At 45.7% G+C, this 12,397-nt stretch overlaps 1 long non-coding RNA gene across 1 annotated transcript in view; it reads left to right on the top strand.

Annotated features, from left to right (window-relative positions):
• The window catches only part of LOC125771847 (uncharacterized), a 72,691-nt gene that overhangs the window by 16,600 nt on the left and 43,694 nt on the right, over positions 1-12,397 (top strand). The window lies entirely within an intron of this gene.

Here is a 12,397-nt window from a genome sequence, read left to right as displayed (position 1 = left end):
TGAATACGTTCCACCCAAAAAAAAGCAATAAGTGGCATGAAAGGAAAGCTAATCGAGCGTGAAGGGGGCAAAATAAAAATATAATAAAAGCAGATTAAACGAATCCCTTCGTTTGACTACCGGTCTTGCGTTCGGGGAAACTCCAGCAGCTCAGCTCATCGCCCACAGAGAGACCTAGGCTATCCTAACCAACAAAACCAAACCACAAAAAATGGAACAAAATAACTGACCTGGGACAGTATCACCACGGTAAAACCCTGTTTGGAGCTGGCAAACAATAACCAACCACCTTCACGAGAGTGTGTGCACGTGCCCATCTGTGTATGTTTGTGGGTGTGTACAGACCCGAAATGCGAGCGATACCACTCAAGCAAAAATATGTAAAACTCTCAAGTGCACAAAAGCTCTTTGCTCCGGTGCCGAGACTTATCGTGCACCGGAAGGCCTACGCAACCACGGAGCGCTAGTTGTGAGCCCAACCTCCGGTGCCTATCACTGCCAAGGGCCGGGACACACGCTGCGTCTGCTGCTGATGGAGATTTTCTGCTGAGGCCTTTTCTTCTCGACCATTCGACTGGACCTTGTAAAGGTCTGCCCCAAGCACCCGATACCCGATACCGGTAGCAGTATGGACCATTTCATGGAATGTGAGTTTAATAAAAATAGATAAGAGTCATAAAGCTGTACCGAAAGAAGTGGATCGTTTGCCCAGGATATTCGTGTGCCGCTGGAATGTGGATGATTTATTGGGTGCTGTTTCTTTGCTGCTTCCTTTCCAAGCAATGCCAGACCGGAGGGCTCTTCACAGCAGAAGTGATAGTGTTAATTACTTTTGCCTGATCTGTTTCTGCTTATTGTTTTCTATACGATCACAAAACTAACCACTGGAATGGTTGCTTTTACGACTACCCTATGCATGATTAATTATCGTCTAAGAATACAACCTTTTCTTTTGTAGTAGCTGTTGGGTGTTTTTTGGCAGAAACATTTATCAAAAAATAACTAACTAAATAGTGTAAATTTACGAACAGATTCGATGTTGGGCGAGTTGTTTTCTTTTATTAGCTTACACTAAAGCCTGTTTGCGGCATTTATCTCACGATTCAGTTGCAATAACAGCAAACCAGCAGCAGCAGTAGCAACCAACCAAGCACACAACCGTATGCCTTCTGGGGATGGTTGAACGTTTACGGTCAAAAAGTTGCATGATATCAACCCACACAGCGGACCGATCACAGCTATTTACCTGGGAGCTACATGACGTTCTTTTCGCACGATGTGTGTATTTTTGTATGCGGTCTTTTCCCTTGTCCACCATAATGCAGCCAGCTACCACTCACTATCAGCGCTAGCAACCACCGGAGCAAGTTAAAAGTCGTTCTCGGTGTAACTTCCCGGCCAGATATTGACCAGTGTAAACTAATGAAAGTGTGGAAGCTAACGCTTGCCTATCTGCTTGCTTTAACCGTGGTTTAGTGTTGCCGTTGCAGAAGTTAGAACATCATGGTTGGCTTCTTCGGCATGCACAGAAATATTCCGGCCGCTTGTGTGGGAGCCGACCAAAAAAAAAAAAAAGAACAACATCAACCCCCCGCTTCGGTGCATACAAGCACAGAAAATCACGTTTCTGCACTGCTTTGTAACGACTCCAATAGCACTAGTATTAGCGTAACTGGATCTCCACCATCAGCCACTCGGCCACTCCGAAAATGGTCGACGAATAAAAACGAACCTACAGCGTCATCGGTTCAAAGTTAAGCTCAGCTCAAACCGAGCTTTCCTAAAAGCCTCCGGGTATGCAGCAATATGAGTTTTGTAAGCAGTCGGTGAACTGATCCTTAGGATATCCGGCCCCTGTACCCAACCGTGTGGGTCGACCTTGCAACCCCCTCCCGGTCCACCAATGCGAGTGACCGAAGCAGAGAAAGCTTGTCGGTGAAGTTCCTTGGCACCAGCTAATTTGATTCCCGGTGCGAACGGAAATCCTGACCAAAAAACCTCCATGGAAAAGGCAAAAATCTCAGTCTCGAACTACCTTTAACCTCAAACCATTGATGCACTTCGGGTTGCCGGGTTCGCTTCATCCGTGGTGAGGTGATTTGTGGAGAGATTTCTTTTCTTTCACCACCAACATAACCGACATTCCGAAATCCCCGCTCGAATGCCCAGGAAAATAGAGCAAAGGAAGATAATTTCACAGTTTATGAACACTCAAAGAGGCACGTACGCCATATGTACATACTCTTCACCACCCGACCCAACACCCGCCTCACATTCCACATTGCATTTCCAACCCTCCGGGTTCAGTGGTCTTTGCCGAACGGAACGGACATTCATGGTCCCGCTTGCACGTAAGTACACAAGATACACGGACGGCGGTTCGGTTGCGCTAGAAACAACAGTACGGTTTAGTAGTCGCTTTCCTCGCAAGAAGGCGGAAACGTCCAGCATCCCCAGACGGACGCTAGAAAGAAAAACTTTCATTTTCCAACCAACGACCAGGACAGGCCTGCGGCTGAGGCCAATTTCCTGATGCCCTTTTCCACTAGTACGAGCTGCAGTTTGCAGGGAAATACCCTTAGCCTTCGACACACTCACATACACAAACGGTCAACGAAAAGCCCTTGGGCGGGATGGTGTCCTTATTTAATTTCGCAGTTTCAAAGTGTTTGCAGATTTTCCCCGTACAGGGAAACGCTGCAAACACATCTACAGGAACGGGGTTTTCTGGCCAAAAACCCCTTTGTTCGTGTTAGTACATTTTTCGTTTTGGAGCTCAGTATCCAGCGGTGCCGGCTAGTGATCCCATCCCAGGGCAAAGGTGCCTCAACCTACCCCAAAAAGGGAGTTTCCACACATCCTTCCCTCCGAAAGCGGAAGCTGCATTCTAAAATAAATCCCAAACACCTTTGCCTCTTCCCTTCAACAAAGTCTTCGGCAGTGGCAAAAGTCTGCCCAAAAACTCCCGTAGCTCAGTAATCAGCAAAACAACACAACATACCCTTCCATTAGGGAGAGTGATGTAGCGTTTGCTACTTTCAAAGCACTATCTGACATTCCACCAGGTTCCGCGCCGAAAAACGGGGTGCTAACGGGCACCCGATCGGCATTCCGGAAGAGAAACTGAAACCTCAAGAGGATGTTCCAAACTCATCACATCTTTCCGCTTGCAAAGCTTATGCTCTCCTACACCGTTCAGCCGACAAACAACGCCCAACATAGCGGATGTGGCCGAGGCCAAAAAACTAGAACTTCCCCTAAAATCTGACTTACGGCATACGGCTTTACCGCCACACAGCCGGTAAGGGCTCAAAGATAAACAAATGTAGGTAAATTTAAATTCGATTAAGCTCTACGCATGATTGCATTTTCCGGCCGAAAGGTGGCTCCTACGCCTGTCGCATAGGGACGGGTAAAACGTGTGCGGACATTCGACTAGCCGTGGTGTCTGCTCGCTCACTCGCTCTCTGACTGACAGCCGAACCGAATGTTGCATAATTTAGTGCAACCCATCATGTTGTGACCGGGCCACCCATAACCCCCCGGAAGAAGTGCCCAGCTTTCGTTCGAGATACAATCTGAAAAACCAACAAATAAATCTTCAATTAGGCAATTGCTGGCTGGTTGGTTGAATCCATTTGGAGAATTTATTGCATTCCATCCACTCCAATCCCACAACCACAACGGGGTCCGGGAAAGAATGCTAAGGAAGGAATCAGCCCCAATACTCCCACTGATACAATGGCACAACAGATAATCTTAACCGTTGTTCTATCGTGTAATTTTTGTAACAGTGAATCAAAATGTCCCGAAATGTTTCGCTTTCACATTGCTACAATTTCTTGTTTGTCCGAGATCAAACGCCTTTTCATGTTTGTAATTTACGAATGTGAAGCTTAATTTCGTTACCGCCGTGTAAGAGGTGGAATTTTCGCCAGTACACAGCGTGTTGTTGGTGGGTAAATAAAGCTACCAAACCGCTGGATCGATGGCACGTGGCAATAGTAAATTTTTGTATTTACAAGCCACCGTAACAAAACTCCCCTGGGGAAAGCTGGACTAACGAAGCATCTATCATGAGTGTGAGTGGTGCCATGCCATTCGCAGCCATACGTAAAGAGAGTACTTTAATTTCGCCTTCTGCCACAAAAGTAAGGCTTTCCAGTTTACTGTGCACACTACACATTAGTCTACTCGTACGATGGTTCAAAAGGTTACTTAACGTTTAGCATTGATCGCCCCTTCGGCTAGTTTAGGCTATTCCTTAGTCTCCTTGCAGTCTCCACATTGGGGGAGGAATTTGTCCATTCATTTCCTCATAGTCTTTCACACTCGCCAAAGTCCCAGTCTTAGGATCCTGCAATCTTTTGCAACACCAACCCCTCGTGCGCATTAGCTTACATGGTGTTAAGCGAACGAAGTTTTATTCCCTTTTCTCGACCGTTACCCAACGGGATCTGATAATGTGGGGAAGCTGTGGTTCGGTAACAATGTTACACGAAAGAAAAGAGAGCTCCGGAGCATAACAGCTAAATCTGGCACACAAGACACAAGCAAAGCACTAATCCTCTTCATCAAATCCAGTCACAGCCCGGGTGGAAAGAGGATACTATCTTCTCGTTACTCCTTCCCGCTTTACTGTCGCGCACTTCTCTGCACTTTCTCCCGACTTGGTCAAAGGACATCATAAGGATATTGACTGAAAATGTAATTATTTTGATATGTTTGCTTCCTGTCACAAGATTTCTGGATGCTGTTAGCCTTCCTATTTCCTACTTGGTGAGCAGTTGTCCCAGAAGTGTCCTTCTTAAAGGCTAATGTATACATCGAGGGTAGTAAAATTCAATACTTGTGCGTTAAAATTACGTTCTTTACCAGCGCTTCATTATTACCCAAACCGTCAAATGTATCAAAGCGTTGGGTAATGTGTGCGATCACATTTCCAACGTATCTCGGGCTACTTCAGATTGCCATTGCCGTTGAGACAATCTTCAAACCATCGTTGCGCAAGATGGGAAAGGAATACTTGCAGCTTGTCACAACCATACCTAACCCACATGTTATCATCATCATCGCCGGAAAAAGGAGATACCATCTTACCGGACAGGACGATCATATCCACTGCCAGCAGTTTGTGCGCTGTCTCGGGTCTTCCGACCCGTATCCATCCCGCATGGTGCTTATCGCTCCTCCTTTGCTCTATGCGGTGTGCCAAGGGACACGGTATCGGGGTAGTTTTAATTGAAAACTGCACTTTTGCCGCTGCACATCTTGAGCCTGCTGTTGTGGATATGTATCAGCATGTTACACCATCGGTGTCAAACATATCCGCGGGGCTGGGGAATACATTTCCTCAACGCTCGTCTAGATACGACCCGAAGCGGATGATGCTAGCAGAGGTGGAGCTCATCAAGTGCTCTGTGTGTAACCGACCTTCTGCCGACAGATTTATTCAATATCGGAAGTCTTCGGTAGGAAATGGAAACACATCACACCCACCCGATTCAACCCGAACAACAGCCAAAGACCAACGTCAGCGATGACAAGTTCGAGTACAAGTTTTAATACAATTAGAAACAGATTGCAACAGCATATCACAGCTGTGTGCGAGGTTTTACCAACTGTTTTCCGGAGGTTTTGCTAAGAAACCGACACACCACCAACGCGGCAAGAAGATGATGATGCAACTTTGGCCCCATGTCTCTTTCATCACCCTCAAAGTGTCGTGGTGGCGAAACAAGTAATCTTATCCATTATGCTACAGTGTCATGAGTTTGCCGGGATATTCGTTTCGATGGTGTTTCTTTTTTTGTCTTCATACCGATACTTCTTCATCAAGACCTAGTTTGCTTCGTTTAGTTTGTGTCACTAGAGTCACCCATCCATTTGGCTCGATGTTTCTTTCCTATCCACTATCGTACGGATATCGCTACTTGTGAGCAATGTTAGCCCAATGATTGTGGGTGTAAGGCGTATTTGACCACAACTTTTTTTCTCTCTTTGCCCCAAGTAAAACTTCTCCCGTTTTGTGGCTCAGCTGCTGTAGGAGAACGAATCGTGATCGATCGACTGAGCTTGAGACCGCATTCCACACCGTCGAAGCCACCGGGTCAGGTCACTCTACGCTTCAATACGTACGAACAAAAAGCAAATTACGTTTCGTTTTACGCTGCACTCGCTACTTGCATTCAGCGCACACCCACTGTGCGGTTCCGTACGCCCGACTGATGCAACATAAAAAGAAAGAATGCCGCTACGGGTGAAACCGTACCTTCGGCGGTGACCACCGGCCAAATGGTTCTGCTGCACCAGACAGAAAGGAGTCCAATTTGAGCGTGAAATTTGTAACAATATGCAAAGCGGTCGGGAAATTGAACGAAGAATAATGGCATTTGCCCCTTGCCGGTCGTGGCCCTTACCGACGGGTCCGAAGAATAGAGTGCCACTGCCTTAACAAAAGCCGGAAACATAGGGCGAAGAAAATCGAAAGGAACCTTTCGACCGCCCGGCATTGCACCGATGCAACGTTTCGTCCGCTTGCTTGAGGTAGGTCACGGATGGGAAGGGCCACAAACCCAATCGTACGAAATTGAAAGATTACGAGCTAAAACCGTTTCCTTCCAACTCACTACCGAACCGATGGTTTCGGTTCAGGGATGAGATTGGGGTGAGATGTACAACTTTACGCTAAATTAGGCCCGTTGTTCGAATCAGCTGTTTCCGATTTTTTTTTGTTTTTTGTTTTCGCTAGCGAAGATCAGGTCTAAAAATCAGAAATGCTGTGTGTAGGAGAGAGCGCGCTTAAGATTCATAATCGGCTTCACCCGGGAGCTTTAGCTTCAGCCGGAGGGTCTTTCCATTGCTGTCCCAAAATGTCACCTAAAAAGGGTAGATACTTCCCTACTCTAGTGCATCGACTTTATAATCCACTGCGACCGGATTATGAACAACACGACTGACGTGCACTGTTGCACTCCGATGCAGTTTTGGTCGAAATTCTTCAACAAAAAAAAACACAAACTCCCAGAAATTCCAAGCTGGTTGATGCTACTTAAAGAAGTTATTACGCCGGACCAGTAAATCCTTTTTACCACACATTCCGCTTCGTTGGGTTTCTTCTTGAGATCATGTCAACGTGCTGTAATAGAACGACGTGGTTGAGGTAAACGGTTCTCACCATCAACATCGGTGTTTCCCAGGCGCCCACCATATGCCAACTGCAGTACTACTGCATCAGAAGTCTTTTGCCCCTCTTGGTCCTATCTGTAGCAGTAAAACAAAGTCTGATAAGTATCTGATTACCGCCATATATTCCATCTATCCACTTGCTCTAGCGTAACACACAGCATACCGTCCGTTTCCACGGCGAACTTGACACCATCGTACCATAACCATGATCACAGCTGACATTCGAAACAGTCTCACCGACAACGTGATGTACTCTGACGCCCTCCAAACTCGCCGGTAATGGGTGCCGTGCGCTCTTAGTTGGCTTATTCTTTTAATCATTTCACGACAATTTATTACAGCACAAGCTCAAAACGTACAAAGAGTATAACAACAAAAAAACGGAGATAGCGCACTAAGGATAGAAATGTTGCACTTTCTCATCTAGATCTTCGCTCCAAAGGACACTCTTTCCAGCGCTGGGTGTGATGCTCGTGGCTAGAAATGAACTTAATGATGCTCACATGGCTTGCTGTAAATTTATGAACATATCTCTTGGCAACCGTTCCCGTCCCTTAGAACTCAGTACAAGCGAGACATGCACACGAGAAGGAATCCCTTTCATTACATCTGTACCATACGCCACCCTGTCTGGCGCGGAGGTTAAGCATGACCTCAAAGTGCGCACATAAAAATATGCTAAATAACATGCTCGTGGCAAAGGTGTTCGCTACGCCGCACCACATTACTGTGAAAAAGACCTCTACCTCTTGCGCCCAGCCCTAATGCCGTAAAGACAGTTCGACCTCGGCATGATCACCCGTTCAGCATCCACTCTTTGCCAGGTTGAAAAGCCATCGGCACTGCCAGAAGACCCCTGACAGTGTCGGAACCAACTGTGTCGGGGCTGCGGGGATTGCGCTTTTCGGTTGTTGAGCTAAATTAGCATTCAAATTGCGTTGATAATTTAACACCGTAAACAACAATTTGCCGTTTTAATTAGAAGCCACTCCGGGTGTCGGTGCACTACCGAACATTTCGGCGAAGGCAAACCAAACTGCGCCATCGACACTGGCGACGCCATGACGAGCACGGTTCGGTCACGTTTCTCCTTTCTTTTCGAACTGTAAGCATACGGAGCGAAAAATTTAAAAAATGCGGTAGTGAACGTTTGTAATGTTTACATTAAAGATTCCAATGAAATGTAGATGGAAGGCTTAATTTATAAAATTATAAAACTATCGAAAGAAGGATGTCAAAATCAGAGTTAAATTCATGTCGAAAAAGAGATCCAAAACTCCATACTTTTATACTCCATTGGCTAAAAGTGATGCAAATTTTCCGATAACCACACACTGCAAAACACTCTTCTCTGGTGGTCATTTGTATACTTGAACACAACAAAAAAAGACACAATCAAGCAGGTAACATTTCAACAGATTCCAAGCATCTGTCCGTTCCGTCTAACGTGCTGTTGATATTGCCATCCTGCTACCAATATGTTTTACCGACAGAAAACGTCCAGAAACATGATTCGAGCCGCTTCACACTGTCCTGCATCCTTTCCAACTTTTGTGCATCGTAAGCAAAATGGAGGAGAAAAAAACCCATTCCTTTCCCTATCAGGTCACGACTCGCAACAACAGCAACTTTTAAACAAAAAAAAACAGCCTGCACAAGAAGAAAGAATGACAACATAATAAAAGGTGCAGCAAACTTCCATTCACGTAGCCTAGGTACGAGCAAAGTGTCCTCCATACGCGAACGGTAAAAACAGACACGGGAAAAAGTATCAAATTATGCCTTTCCAGAGAAGATGTGTGGCAACGGTAGTGCTTGCCCGAAAACCGCTATCTTTCAAAGCCGATCAGGCGATTTTAGTGTCCTCGTCGATTGGAACTCTTTGTCGAACGAATCTGTAAGCGACTGGATGTCCGCTCGATTGCACCGAGTTTCGATTGAAATTCCGGCTCAACAACAAGTGTTTGAAGGATCTTCGTGTGGATAAGCTGTCTTCCCGGATGGGATAACGAACGGGCTCATCCTTGACGGCACTCTCTCTCTGCCCAAAAACCCGATCGGCCCGGGTTTTCGATCCACAGTTGCCCCCGGTGAGCGCAGGTATCGCAGGCAAAACCATCGGGCACCGTAACACCAAGAGCTGACACGAAGGTTTTTGGGAAAATTTAAAAATTTATACCTACACCACCGTGCACGAAACACCCGTGACCCACGGGCTCAGGTTTAGCCCTTTGCCGGATTGGGATGCCAAGTGGAAATTTGATACCGAAACGGAGGGATTAAATTTACTCTGAAAATGATCCCCACTACAAAAAGGGGACACAAGGGCAATGTCGGGGCTTTTTTGGTTATTCTCCTGGTTGTTGTGTTTTTTTTATGTTCTACAGTGAACGACGATCCGCGACGATCCGGTTGGAAAAAAAGGATTCGATGAGCAAAACAAGGATGGACCTGTCTCAATGTCCAATGGAGAGTTGATTCTGGAGGTTTTTTTTTGTTGGCGTCCCCATTTCTTCATATTCCTGCTTCGGTTAGATCTTCCGTATTTCTTCCATCGTTTGTACCTTCTCAGGAAAACACGTAGCATATTTACGGACGCGTTTTTTTTGTATGGATGTACGATTTTTTTTGTTTCGAATTTTTTTTTTCGGTATTCCAAGTTTTTTTTTCGGGGACACCTAGCTCATCCCAACCGAACCATGCTGTACTTCATAAATAATTCAAAGGACGAGGAAAAATAAATTAAGCCGTGTGATGGCGCTACAGCCGTACAGTGTAGGGTGGGCATCCAATTAAAATCTAATGTCGATGGTTTCGGCGTCGTGTTTACATGAATTTGAATGAGATCCCGCACCTTGCTACAACTCTCCAACAACTGGCCAGTACGGTGCAGAGGTTTTGTGCCGTAAATTGTAGCCCATGTTTATCTAGGACTTGCCTGCAACTAATTTTCCTTCCACACTAATGCTTTATCTGTGACTCCTTCGTGCCTTTGCACGTCGGGCTAATCCTTTTTTTGTTTCTTTTTCCGTTCTCCCAAACTCCACCAAAATGGAAAAAGTGCAAAGGAATTCTATCCTTCTCCGAAAGCGTCTCCGAAGGCAAATTATTCATGAAGGTGTGTAACCTGAAACTCGTTCTCCAAGTGAATTCCGATGCCGATTCGTCTTCTACTCCCGGACGCAACGGCAACGGCTAACCATGGCTGCAAAAGAGGTACAGGAACATATGTTAACAATTACACTCCTACAAGACTTTTCTCGCCCCGTGTTCTATTCCACCGCTCCGGTGCATCTTCCCCTCGTGTGACAGCAGCTTCCCTGGCCAGCAGACTGTCGAAGAGTGTCATTGCACACTCTTTCTCGCACACACTGAGAAACTCATGAATACGAAAGAAGGAATGTGTCAAACGTTGTTAATTGAGAGATAATGAAAAGTTCGTTCAGTGGCAACGGTTTGCGACTTTGCCGTTGCTGGCTAGGGAAAACGTGCGCGCCATAAAAAAAAAGTCTACTGCACGATCCACCACACCAGCGTCAGATTGCTCGAAATGGAAACATTGAAAATTAGAAGACACTTCTCCAGCGGGAGAGTTAGCATTCGGATGCATTCGTAATTGGATGTGGTATGGTTTCTACGAATGAGGGTTTTTTTTTTGTTTTTTTGTATCTTGTTGGTAAACAAATGCCAAAGAACGCGTCGCATACGGTTCCAGTTAATGAATAAATTAAACCCTTGTTACCGACCGTTGTTTTCATCTTTCAATTGACTAAGCTTCGATGTGACACGGTTACGGTGAAGACTGCTCTCTTGCATGTAAATAAGCGTTGTTTACAACCCTACAACCGACCAGCATTTTAATACATTTTCTAACCTGCTCGAAAGGATCGAAATAGGATCTCGTAGCTGATGTTTTTTTTTGGCTTGCTTTATTCTAGATACTGCTCCCATTCTCAATTATCTCACACTTTACCAAACACATTTTCGATTCCTCAGTAGCACAAGACAGCTGAACCATTATTGGATGCAATAGTTTCAGCTGCCAAATCAGGATCCGGCTCCGACTACGATCCTCCTACGGTGCTCATTATCGAAAAGGTGTTAAATATGCAAGGACGGGTGAAAAATGACCGTACTACGCATTTCGCCAGAAGCAGCTACTGCCAGTCAGTCGTTGATGCATTTTTAACCTGAAAAGGATCGTTTTTGGGTCCGGCTTGATTAATGAGATCCCACCGTACCGGGGATTCACGAACACGAAACATTAGGACTAAACCGTACGAAACATGCATGCAGAAGAAGCAAAGCAAAATAACAAATTATTCATCGCAAACGAAGACAGCAAAATATACCCTCACGAATATTAAAAAAGGTATAATTTACACCCATCATCACCTAACGTTTCACGATACGAGAGAAAAACAAGGGCGCCATTCTGCCCACACTCGGGCATTCGCTTAACGAACACGAACTTCACAGGCCGTTCAACGCAGAGATCGATCTGCACAAAGCACAAAAATATAGCCCGAAACCATGCACGAACGATAATCAAATTGGTGGCATCTAAATTACGGCCGAATGATGGTACAGAAGAGCAGAATGACGAAACAAAAGTCGAGGATCCGGCAAACCGAGCCGACGCGCCACCGAGACAAAAGACTTGCAATGGCCGCAAACCACGAACCCGATATCACACCTGCTCGAGCACACACTTTTCATTGGCACACCGGACGATCCCTCGCAGGATTGAGAGGCTAATTGTAGTGCCCTCGTGGCTATGCTGACTGCTATTATTTCGGTCGCGAGCAGAGCACAAATGGTTTAACCACTGACCGTTCGGTGTTCATAAAAAGAAAACTTTTCGTTAGGCCTTCGTTGGCCCTATACTATTTTCACCTCTGCCGTGGTCTTGTTAGACGACGAACGATTTAATTAAGTGATAAAATGATAATATAACAGAAACAAACGTGTGAAATGCCAACCAGAAAACTTATTTCTTACAACCATTTATGTGAGGTGTTCCGAAATCCGAATGCCTGCATCTAAAATGAAACCGGCTCGTAACCGTTACGAAAGCTGCTCGATCGCTTACATTCTAGATTGCTTTGTCATCGACGTCAGATCGTTCTAGGCACGTACAATCCGAAACCCTCTGCACTCAAGATGACGCGGTGCGTACTCATACACCGTGAAATTCGAAACAAAAAGA

This window comes from Anopheles funestus, chromosome 3RL (assembly GCF_943734845.2).
Source record: "Anopheles funestus chromosome 3RL, idAnoFuneDA-416_04, whole genome shotgun sequence".
Lineage (NCBI taxonomy): Eukaryota > Metazoa > Arthropoda > Insecta > Diptera > Culicidae > Anopheles > Anopheles funestus.
This window is presented reverse-complemented; position numbering and strand designations above follow the sequence as displayed.